The sequence below is a fragment of the Channa argus genome, chromosome 4 (assembly GCF_033026475.1).
Source record: "Channa argus isolate prfri chromosome 4, Channa argus male v1.0, whole genome shotgun sequence".
Classification (NCBI taxonomy): domain Eukaryota; kingdom Metazoa; phylum Chordata; class Actinopteri; order Anabantiformes; family Channidae; genus Channa; species Channa argus.
The window spans coordinates 23626600-23639297 of NC_090200.1; the positions used below are offsets into that span (position 1 = coordinate 23626600).

Below are 12698 nucleotides of genomic sequence, written 5' to 3' on the forward strand. Positions count from 1 at the left end.
TCTCACTGTCATAGCTTCTCTACCGGTGTGCCACAGGGCTCAGTTCTTGGTCCTCTTCTTTTTTCTGTCTATACTGCCTCCCTGGGTTCCATCATTCACTCACATGGTCTTTCCTATCACTGCTACGCTGAAGACACACAGCTCTTCCTGACCTTTCTACCGGACGAGTCCACTTTCTCATTGCGCATTTCTGCCTGCCTCTCAGACATCTTCAACTCAACCTCTCCAAAACTGAAGTCTTTGTCTTCCCAGCCAGACCTTCGACACAACACAACATCAGCATCAACATTGGATCTACAGTGATTGTCCGCACTAAATCGTCCAAAAATCTGGAGGTCATCATCGACGACCAACTGAGCTTTAAAGACCACATCTCCTCAGTCTCTAGGGCATGCAGATTTGCCCTCTACAACATCAGGAAGATCAGACCCTACATCACGAAATATACAACCCAACTCATTGTACAGGTGCTTGTGATATCTCGTGTCAATTACTGCAACGCTTTGTTGATGGGGTTACCGATATCCACAATCAAACCCTTGCAGATGATCCAAAACGCAGAAGCTCGCCTCATTTTTAATCAGCCAAAAAGGACCCATGGCTTCCTGTAGCTGCTCGCATCAGGTTCAAAGCTCTGTCTCTTGCTTACAAGGTGGTTAACTCAAGAACTCCCGCTTACCTCAACTCACTCATTCAAGTCTACAATCCTTCCTGCCCGCTGTGGTCTCCAAACGAATGACGTCTGGTGGTCCCAGCAGCGCACAGAAGACACTAAGCAAAACGTTTCAGCGCAATGATCCCACGATGGTGGAACGAGTTACCAAACTGCACGCTCAGCAGACTATCTCCCAATATTCAAAAACCTGCTGAAAACAGAATTCTTCAACCTCTTCCTAAGCACCTAAATTTATAAAAAAAAAAAAAAAGTCCTTTCTGCTCTTTCTCGCACTTGCATCTCGTGAATTGTGAACACTTTTCTGATAGGACTTTGCTTTGATGGTTTCTTCTTGACTATGATTTTTGCCTTGTACCTCAGTTGTAAGTCGCTTTGGATAAAAGCGTCTGCTAAATGACTAAATGTAAATTCAGTATTTGGTTCACTTTACTAAGAGTTTGTAAAGGCCTTAAGTCAGCTTACAAAATACAGTCAGCAGAGGATGGTTTCAATCCATCGACCTCTGGGTTATGGGCCCAGCACACTTCAGCTGCACCACTCTGCTTTTAACCACCCCAGATGGGACTCGAACCCACAATCCCAGGCTTAGAAGGCCAGTGCCCTATCCATTAGGCCACTGGGGCTTCACAATCAACCTTATTCATCAGTTCTTTCAGCAAACAGTTGTTTCCTATACAGAGCATAATATGAGACGTGCCATGTTGGCTTTGGGCAACACAATAATGGCCCCAAAGGCAGTTGATATAGTAAGATGGAGGGAATTATTTAAAGGTGCAGAGAAAAAGATGTGAAACACGTCAAAATTGAAATGCCATACTTATATGAAACTGGCATTGTACAGTAGGTGAATATATACAACCTCCTCTGTAGAAGAGGATAGTTTCATTCTTTCGATCTCTGGGTTATGGGCACAGCATGCTTCCTCTGAGCCACTCTGCTTTCAACCACCCTAAATGGGACTCGAATCCTTTGGGTAACACAATAATGAGAATAAAGGCAGTTAATATAGCAAGATGGAGGAAAGAGCCAACCTCTTTCAAGCAGGCCCAGATTAACCCACTGCTCAAGAAGCCTCCTCTTAATCCTTCTGTAATGGAGAACTACCGACCTGTGTCTCTTCTTCCTTTTCTGGCCAAGACAATGGAGCGAGCAGTCTTCAATCAAATCTCAGACTTCCTTTCCAAGAACGACTTCCTCGAAGTTAACCAGTCTGGCTTCAAGAGGGGTCACTCCACAGAAATGGCACTCCTGACTGTCGTGGAAAATATTCGAGCTCCAAAAGCCACAAGTCAGTCTTCTGTCTTAATTCTACTTGATCTATCGTCAGCCTTTGACACTGTGAACCATCAGATCCTCTTGTCCACACTCTCTGACTTAGGCATTTCTGGATCAACTCTAGACTGGCTTCGTTCTTACCTATCAGGACGAACCTTCAAGGTATCCTGGTGGGGGCATCTTTCTCACTGTCATAGCTTCTCTACCGGTGTGCCACAGGGCTCAGTTCTTGGTCCTCTTCTTTTTTCTGTGTATACTGCCTCCCTGGGTTCCATCATTCACTCACATGGTCTTTCCTATCACTGCTACGCTGAAGACACACAGCTCTTCCTGACCTTTCTACCGGACGAGTCCACTTTCTCATTGCGCATTTCTGCCTGCCTCTCAGACATCTTCAACTCAACCTCTCCAAAACTGAAGTCTTTGTCTTCCCAGCCAGACCTTCGACACAACACAACATCAGCATCAACATTGGATCTACAGTGATTGTCCGCACTAAATCGTCCAAAAATCTGGAGGTCATCATCGACGACCAACTGAGCTTTAAAGACCACATCTCCTCAGTCTCTAGGGCATGCAGATTTGCCCTCTACAACATCAGGAAGATCAGACCCTACATCCCGAAATATACAACCCAACTCATTGTACAGGTGCTTGTGATATCTCGTGTCAATTACTGCAACGCTTTGTTGATGGGGTTACCGATATCCACAATCAAACCCTTGCAGATGATCCAAAACGCAGAAGCTCGCCTCATTTTTAATCAGCCAAAAAGGACCCATGGCTTCCTGTAGCTGCTCGCATCAGGTTCAAAGCTCTGTCTCTTGCTTACAAGGTGGTTAACTCAAGAACTCCCGCTTACCTCAACTCACTCATTCAAGTCTACAATCCTTCCTGCCCGCTGTGGTCTCCAAACGAATGACGTCTGGTGGTCCCAGCAGCGCACAGAAGACACTAAGCAAAACGTTTCAGCGCAATGATCCCACGATGGTGGAACGAGTTACCAAACTGCACGCTCAGCAGACTATCTCCCAATATTCAAAAACCTGCTGAAAACAGAATTCTTCAACCTCTTCCTAAGCACCTAAATTTATAAAAAAAAAAAAAAGTCCTTTCTGCTCTTTCTCGCACTTGCATCTCGTGAATTGTGAACACTTTTCTGATAGGACTTTGCTTTGATGGTTTCTTCTTGACTATGATTTTTGCCTTGTACCTCAGTTGTAAGTCGCTTTGGATAAAAGCGTCTGCTAAATGACTAAATGTAAATTCAGTATTTGGTTCACTTTACTAAGAGTTTGTAAAGGCCTTAAGTCAGCTTACAAAATACAGTCAGCAGAGGATGGTTTCAATCCATCGACCTCTGGGTTATGGGCCCAGCACACTTCCGCTGCACCACTCTGCTTTTAACCACCCCAGATGGGACTCGAACCCACAATCCCAGGTTTAGAAGGCCAGTGCCCTATCCATTAGGCCACTGGGGCTTCACAATCAACCTTATTCATCAGTTCTTTCAGCAAACAGTTGTTTCCTATACAGAGCATAATATGAGACATGCCATGTTGGCTTTGGGCAACACAATAATGGCCCCAAAGGCAGTTGATATAGTAAGATGGAGGGAATTATTTAAAGGTGCAGAGAAAAAGATGTGAAACACGTCAAAATTGAAATGCCATACTTATACGAAACTGGCATTGTACAGTAGGTGAATATATACAACCTCCTCTGTAGAAGAGGATAGTTTCATTCTTTCGATCTCTGGGTTATGGGCACAGCATGCTTCCTCTGAGCCACTCTGCTTTCAACCACCCCAAATGGGACTCGAATCCTTTGGGTAACACAATAATGAGAATAAAGGCAGTTAATATAACAAGATGGAGGAAAGAGCCAACCTCTTTCAAGCAGGCCCAGATTACCCCACTGCTCAAGAAGCCTCCTCTTAATCCTTCTGTAATGGAGAACTACCGACCTGTGTCTCTTCTTCCTTTTCTGGCCAAGACAATGGAGCGAGCAGTCTTCAATCAAATCTCAGACTTCCTTTCCAAGAACGACTTCCTCGAAGTCAACCAGTCTGGCTTCAAGAGGGGTCACTCCACAGAAATGGCACTCCTGACTGTCGTGGAAAATATTCGAGCTCCAAAAGCCACAAGTCAGTCTTCTGTCTTAATTCTACTTGATCTATCGTCAGCCTTTGACACTGTGAACCATCAGATCCTCTTGTCCACACTCTCTGACTTAGGCATTTCTGGATCAACTCTAGACTGGCTTCGTTCTTACCTATCAGGACGAACCTTCAAGGTATCCTGGTGGGGGCATCTTTCTCACTGTCATAGCTTCTCTACCGGTGTGCCACAGGGCTCAGTTCTTGGTCCTCTTCTTTTTTCTGTGTATACTGCCTCCCTGGGTTCCATCATTCACTCACATGGTCTTTCCTATCACTGCTACGCTGAAGACACACAGCTCTTCCTGACCTTTCTACCGGACGAGTCCACTTTCTCATTGCGCATTTCTGCCTGCCTCTCAGACATCTTCAACTCAACCTCTCCAAAACTGAAGTCTTTGTCTTCCCAGCCAGACCTTCGACACAACACAACATCAGCATCAACATTGGATCTACAGTGATTGTCCGCACTAAATCGTCCAAAAATCTGGAGGTCATCATCGACGACCAACTGAGCTTTAAAGACCACATCTCCTCAGTCTCTAGGGCATGCAGATTTGCCCTCTACAACATCAGGAAGATCAGACCCTACATCCCGAAATATACAACCCAACTCATTGTACAGGTGCTTGTGATATCTCGTGTCAATTACTGCAACGCTTTGTTGATGGGGTTACCGATATCCACAATCAAACCCTTGCAGATGATCCAAAACGCAGAAGCTCGCCTCATTTTTAATCAGCCAAAAAGGACCCATGGCTTCCTGTAGCTGCTCGCATCAGGTTCAAAGCTCTGTCTCTTGCTTACAAGGTGGTTAACTCAAGAACTCCCGCTTACCTCAACTCACTCATTCAAGTCTACAATCCTTCCTGCCCGCTGTGGTCTCCAAACGAATGACGTCTGGTGGTCCCAGCAGCGCACAGAAGACACTAAGCAAAACATTTTAGCGCAATGATCCCACGATGGTGGAACGAGTTACCAAACTCTGCACGCTCAGCAGACTATCTCCCAATATTCAAAAACCTGCTGAAAACAGAATTCTTCAACCTCTTCCTAAGCACCTAAATTTATTTAAAAAAAAAAAAATTCCTTTCTGCTCTTTCTCGCACTTGCATCTCGTGAATTGTGAACACTTTTCTGATAGGACTTTGCTTTGATGGTTTCTTCTTGACTATGATTTTTGCCTTGTACCTCACTTGTAAGTCGCTTTGGATAAAAGCGTCTGCTAAATGACTAAATGTAAATTCAGTATTTGGTTCACTTTACTAAGAGTTTGTAAAGGCCTTAAGTCAGCTTACAAAATACAGTCAGCAGAGGATGGTTTCGATCCATCGACCTCTGGGTTATGGGCCCAGCACACTTCCGCTGCACCACTCTGCTTTTAACCACCCCAGATGGGACTCGAACCCACAATCCCAGGCTTAGAAGGCCAGTGCCTTATCCATTAGGCCACTGGGGCTTCACAATCAGCCTTATTCATCAGTTCTTTCAGAAAACAGTTGTTTCCTATACAGAGCATAATATGAGACGTGCCATGTTGGCTTTGGGCAACACAATAATGGCCCCAAAGGCAGTTTATATAGTAAGATGGAGGGAATTATTTAAAGGTGCAGAGAAAAAGATGTGAAACACGTCAAAATTGAAATGCCATACTTATATGAAACTGGCATTGTACAGTAGGTGAATATATACAACCTCCTCTGTAGAAGAGGATAGTTTCATTCTTTCGATCTCTGGGTTATGGGCACAGCATGCTTCCGCTGAGCCACTCTGCTTTCAACCACCCCAAATGGGACTCGAATCCTTTGGGTAACACAATAATGAGAATAAAGGCAGTTAATATAGCAAGATGGAGGAAAGAGCCAACCTCTTTCAAGCAGGCCCAGATTAACCCACTGCTCAAGAAGCCTCCTCTTAATCCTTCTGTAATGGAGAACTACCGACCTGTGTCTCTTCTTCCTTTTCTGGCCAAGACAATGGAGCGAGCAGTCTTCAATCAAATCTCAGACTTCCTTTCCAAGAACGACTTCCTCGAAGTCAACCAGTCTGGCTTCAAGAGGGGTCACTCCACAGAAATGGCACTCCTGACTGTCGTGGAAAATATTCGAGCTCCAAAAGCCACAAGTCAGTCTTCTGTCTTAATTCTACTTGATCTATCGTCAGCCTTTGACACTGTGAACCATCAGATCCTCTTGTCCACACTCTCTGACTTAGGCATTTCTGGATCAACTCTAGACTGGCTTCGTTCTTACCTATCAGGACGAACCTTCAAGGTATCCTGGTGGGGGCATCTTTCTCACTGTCATAGCTTCTCTACCGGTGTGCCACAGGGCTCAGTTCTTGGTCCTCTTCTTTTTTCTGTCTATACTGCCTCCCTGGGTTCCATCATTCACTCACATGGTCTTTCCTATCACTGCTACGCTGAAGACACACAGCTCTTCCTGACCTTTCTACCGGACGAGTCCACTTTCTCATTGCGCATTTCTGCCTGCCTCTCAGACATCTTCAACTCAACCTCTCCAAAACTGAAGTCTTTGTCTTCCCAGCCAGACCTTCGACACAACACAACATCAGCATCAACATTGGATCTACAGTGATTGTCCGCACTAAATCGTCCAAAAATCTGGAGGTCATCATCGACGACCAACTGAGCTTTAAAGACCACATCTCCTCAGTCTCTAGGGCATGCAGATTTGCCCTCTACAACATCAGGAAGATCAGACCCTACATCACGAAATATACAACCCAACTCATTGTACAGGTGCTTGTGATATCTCGTGTCAATTACTGCAACGCTTTGTTGATGGGGTTACCGATATCCACAATCAAACCCTTGCAGATGATCCAAAACGCAGAAGCTCGCCTCATTTTTAATCAGCCAAAAAGGACCCATGGCTTCCTGTAGCTGCTCGCATCAGGTTCAAAGCTCTGTCTCTTGCTTACAAGGTGGTTAACTCAAGAACTCCCGCTTACCTCAACTCACTCATTCAAGTGTACAATCCTTCCTGCCCGCTGTGGTCTCCAAACGAATGACGTCTGGTGGTCCCAGCAGCGCACAGAAGACACTAAGCAAAACATTTTAGCGCAATGATCCCACGATGGTGGAACGAGTTACCAAACTCTGCACGCTCAGCAGACTATCTCCCAATATTCAAAAACCTGCTGAAAACAGAATTCTTCAACCTCTTCCTAAGCACCTAAATTTATTTTAAAAAAAAAAATTCCTTTCTGCTCTTTCTCGCACTTGCATCTCGTGAATTGTGAACACTTTTCTGATAGGACTTTGCTTTGATGGTTTCTTCTTGACTATGATTTTTGCCTTGTACCTCACTTGTAAGTCGCTTCGGATAAAAGCGTCTGCTATATGACTAAATGTAAATTCAGTATTTGGTTCACTTTACTAAGAGTTTGTAAAGGCCTTAAGTCAGCTTACAAAATACAGTCAGCAGAGGATGGTTTAGATCCATCGACCTCTGGGTTATGGGCCCAGCACACTTCCGCTGCACCAACTCTGCTTTCAACCACCCCAGATGGGACTCGAACCCACAATCCCAGGCTTAGAAGGCCAGTGCCTTATCCATTAGGCCACTGGGGCTTCACAAACAACCTTATTCATCAGTTCTTTCAGCAAATGGTTGCTTCCTATACAGAGCATAATATGAGACGTGCCATGTTGGCTTTGGGCAACACAATAATGGCCCCAAAGGCAGTTGATATAGTAAGATGGAGGGAATTATTTAAAGGTGCAGAGAAAAAGATGTGAAACACGTCAAAATTGAAATGCCATACTTATATGAAACTGGCATTGTACAGTAGGTGAATATATACAACCTCCTCTGTAGAAGAGGACAGTTTCAATCCAACGATCTCTGGGTTATGGGCACAGCATGCTTCCGCTGAGCCACTCTGCTTTCAACCACCCCAAATGGGACTCGAATCCTTTGGGTAACACAATAATGAGAATAAAGGCAGTTAATATAGCAAGATGGAGGAAAGCATTTGAAAGAGCCAACCTCTTTCAAGCAGGCCCAGATTACCCCACTGCTCAAGAAGCCTCCTCTTAATCCTTCTGTAATGGAGAACTACCGACCTGTGTCTCTTCTTCCTTTTCTGGCCAAGACAATGGAGCGAGCAGTCTTCAATCAAATCTCAGACTTCCTTTCCAAGAACGACTTCCTCGAAGTCAACCAGTCTGGCTTCAAGAGGGGTCACTCCACAGAAATGGCACTCCTGACTGTCGTGGAAAATATTCGAGCTCCAAAAGCCACAAGTCAGTCTTAATTCTACTTGATCTATCGTCAGCCTTTGACACTGTGAACCATCAGATCCTCTTGTCCACACTCTCTGACTTAGGCATTTCTGGATCAACTCTAGACTGGCTTCGTTCTTACCTATCAGGACGAACCTTCAAGGTATCCTGGTGGGGGCATCTTTCTCACTATCATAGCTTCTCTACCGGTGTGCCACAGGGCTCAGTTCTTGGTCCTCTTCTTTTTTCTGTCTATACTGCCTCCCTGGGTTCCATCATTCACTCACATGGTCTTTCCTATCACTGCTACGCTGAAGACACACAGCTCTTCCTGACCTTTCTACCGGACGAGTCCACTTTCTCATCGCGCATTTCTGCCTGCCTCTCAGACATCTTCAACTCAACCTCTCCAAAACTGAAGTCCTTGTCTTCCCAGCCAGACCTTCAACACAACACAACATCAGCATCAACATTGGATCTACAGTGATTGTCCGCACTAAATCGTCCAAAAATCTGGAGGTCATCATCGACGACCAACTGAGCTTTAAGGACCACATCTCCTCAGTCTCTAGGGCATGCACATTTGCCCTCTACAACATCAGGAAGATCAGACCCTACATCACGGAATATACAACCCAACTCATTGTACAGGTGCTTGTCATATCTCGTGTCAATTACTGCAACGCTTTGTTGATGGGGTTACCGATATCCACAATCAAACCCTTGCAGATGATCCAAAACGCAGCAGCTCGCCTCATTTTTAATCAGCCAAAAAGGACCCATGGCTTCCTGTAGCTGCTCGCATCAGGTTCAAAGCTCTGTCTCTTGCTTACAAGGTGGTTAACTCAAGAGCTCCCGCTTACCTCAACTCACTCATTCAAGTCTACAATCCTTCCTGCCTGCTGTGGTCTCCAAACGAATGACGTCTGGTGGTCCCAGCAGCGCACAGAAGACACTAAGCAAAACGTTTTAGCGCAATGATCCCACGATGGTGGAACGAGTTACCAAACTGCACGCTCAGCAGACTATCTCCCAATATTCAAAAACCTGCTGAAAACAGAATTCTTCAACCTCTTCCTAAGCACCTAAATTTATTTAAAAAAAAAAAAAAGTCCTTTCTGCTCTTTCTCGCACTTGCATCTCGTGAATTGTGAACACTTTTCTGATAGGACTTTGCTTTGATGGTTTCTTCTTGACTATGATTTTTGCCTTGTACCTCAGTTGTAAGTCGCTTTGGATAAAAGCGTCTGCTAAATGACTAAATGTAAATTCAGTATTTGGTTCACTTTACTAAGAGTTTGTAAAGGCCTTAAGTCAGCTTACAAAATACAGTCAGCAGAGGATGGTTTCGATCCATCGACCTCTGGGTTATGGGCCCAGCACACTTCCGCTGCACCACTCTGCTTTTAACCACCCCAGATGAGACTCGAACCCACAATCCCAGGCTTAGAAGGCCAGTGCCTTATCCATTAGGCCACTGGGGCTTCACAATCAACCTTATTCATCAGTTCTTTCAGAAAACAGTTGTTTCCTATACAGAGCATAATATGAGACGTGCCATGTTGGCTTTGGGCAACACAATAATGGCCCCAAAGGCAGTTTATATAGTAAGATGGAGGGAATTATTTAAAGGTGCAGAGAAAAAGATGTGAAACACGTCAAAATTGAAATGCCATACTTATATGAAACTGGCATTGTACAGTAGGTGAATATATACAACCTCCTCTGTAGAAGAGGATATTTTAATTCTTTCGATCTCTGGGTTATGGGCACAGCATGCTTCCGCTGAGCCACTCTGCTTTCAACCACCCCAAATGGGACTCGAATCCTTTGGGTAACACAATAATGAGAATAAAGGCAGTTAATATAGCAAGATGGAGGAAAGAGCCAACCTCTTTCAAGCAGGCCCAGATTAACCCACTGCTCAAGAAGCCTCCTCTTAATCCTTCTGTAATGGAGAACTACCGACCTGTGTCTCTTCTTCCTTTTCTGGCCAAGACAATGGAGCGAGCAGTCTTCAATCAAATCTCAGACTTCCTTTCCAAGAACGACTTCCTCGAAGTCAACCAGTCTGGCTTCAAGAGGGGTCACTCCACAGAAATGGCACTCCTGACTGTCGTGGAAAATATTCGAGCTCCAAAAGCCACAAGTCAGTCTTCTGTCTTAATTCTACTTGATCTATCGTCAGCCTTTGACACTGTGAACCATCAGATCCTCTTGTCCACACTCTCTGACTTAGGCATTTCTGGATCAACTCTAGACTGGCTTCGTTCTTACCTATCAGGACGAACCTTCAAGGTATCCTGGTGGGGGCATCTTTCTCACTGTCATAGCTTCTCTACCGGTGTGCCACAGGGCTCAGTTCTTGGTCCTCTTCTTTTTTCTGTCTATACTGCCTCCCTGGGTTCCATCATTCACTCACATGGTCTTTCCTATCACTGCTACGCTGAAGACACACAGCTCTTCCTGACCTTTCTACCGGACGAGTCCACTTTCTCATTGCGCATTTCTGCCTGCCTCTCAGACATCTTCAACTCAACCTCTCCAAAACTGAAGTCTTTGTCTTCCCAGCCAGACCTTCGACACAACACAACATCAGCATCAACATTGGATCTACAGTGATTGTCCGCACTAAATCGTCCAAAAATCTGGAGGTCATCATCGACGACCAACTGAGCTTTAAAGACCACATCTCCTCAGTCTCTAGGGCATGCAGATTTGCCCTCTACAACATCAGGAAGATCAGACCCTACATCCCGAAATATACAACCCAACTCATTGTACAGGTGCTTGTGATATCTCGTGTCAATTACTGCAACGCTTTGTTGATGGGGTTACCGATATCCACAATCAAACCCTTGCAGATGATCCAAACCCAGAAGCTCGCCTCATTTTTAATCAGCCAAAAAGGACCCATGGCTTCCTGTAGCTGCTCGCATCAGGTTCAAAGCTCTGTCTCTTGCTTACAAGGTGGTTAACTCAAGAACTCCCGCTTACCTCAACTCACTCATTCAAGTCTACAATCCTTCCTGCCCGCTGTGGTCTCCAAACGAATGACGTCTGGTGGTCCCAGCAGCGCACAGAAGACACTAAGCAAAACATTTTAGCGCAATGATCCCACGATGGTGGAACGAGTTACCAAACTCTGCACGCTCAGCAGACTATCTCCCAATATTCAAAAACCTGCTGAAAACAGAATTCTTCAACCTCTTCCTAAGCACCTAAATTTATTTTAAAAAAAAAAAATTCCTTTCTGCTCTTTCTCGCACTTGCATCTCGTGAATTGTAAACACTTTTCTGATAGGACTTTGCTTTGATGGTTTCTTCTTGACTATGATTTTTGCCTTGTACCTCACTTGTAAGTCGCTTTGGATAAAAGCGTCTGCTATATGACTAAAAGTAAATTCAGTATTTGGTTCACTTTACTAAGAGTTTGTAAAGGCCTTAAGTCAGCTTACAAAATACAGTCAGCAGAGGATGGTTTAGATCCATCGACCTCTGGGTTATGGGCCCAGCACACTTCCGCTGCACCACTCTGCTTTCAACCACCCCAGATGGGACTCGACCCACAATCCCAGGCTTAGAAGGCCAGTGCCTTATCCATTAGGCCACTGGGGCTTCACAAACGACCTTATTCATCAGTTCTTTCAGCAAACAGTTGCTTCCTATACAGAGCATAATATGAGACGTGCCATGTTGGCTTTGGGCAACACAATAATGGCCCCAAAGGCAGTTGATATAGTAAGATGGAGGGAATTATTTAAAGGTGCAGAGAAAAAGATGTGAAACACGTCAAAATTGAAATGCCATACTTATATGAAACTGGCATTGTACAGTAGGTGAATATATACAACCTCCTCTGTAGAAGAGGATAGTTTCAATCCAACGATCTCTGGGTTATGGGCACAGCATGCTTCCGCTGAGCCACTCTGCTTTCAACCACCCCAAATGGGACTCGAATCCTTTGGGTAACACAATAATGAGAATAAAGGCAGTTAATATAGCAAGATGGAGGAAAGCATTTGAAAGAGCCAACCTCTTTCAAGCAGGCCCAGATTACCCCACTGCTCAAGAAGCCTCCTCTTAATCCTTCTGTAATGGAGAACTACCGACCTGTGTCTCTTCTTCCTTTTCTGGCCAAGACAATGGAGCGAGCAGTCTTCAATCAAATCTCAGACTTCCTTTCCAAGAACGACTTCCTCGAAGTCAACCAGTCTGGCTTCAAGAGGGGTCACTCCACAGAAATAGCACTCCTGACTGTCGTGGAAAATATTCGAGCTCCAAAAGCCACAAGTCAGTCTTCTGTCTTAATTCTACTTGATCTATCGTCAGCCTTTGAC

The 12698-nt window shown here is 44.9% G+C and overlaps 3 non-coding genes across 3 annotated transcripts; all 3 read right to left on the reverse strand.

The window, feature by feature from the left end:
* Positions 1–1226: 1226 nt before the first annotated feature.
* On the reverse strand, positions 1227–1299 carry trnar-ucu (transfer RNA arginine (anticodon UCU)). The gene has a single exon. It is a non-coding gene; the product is annotated as a tRNA-Arg (tRNA).
* Positions 1300–5495: 4196 nt separating this feature from the next.
* trnar-ucu (transfer RNA arginine (anticodon UCU)) lies at positions 5496–5568 on the reverse strand. The gene has a single exon. It is a non-coding gene; the product is annotated as a tRNA-Arg (tRNA).
* A 2063-nt stretch (positions 5569–7631) lies between these two features.
* Positions 7632–7704, reverse strand: trnar-ucu (transfer RNA arginine (anticodon UCU)). The gene has a single exon. It is a non-coding gene; the product is annotated as a tRNA-Arg (tRNA).
* Positions 7705–12698: the final 4994 nt, after the last annotated feature.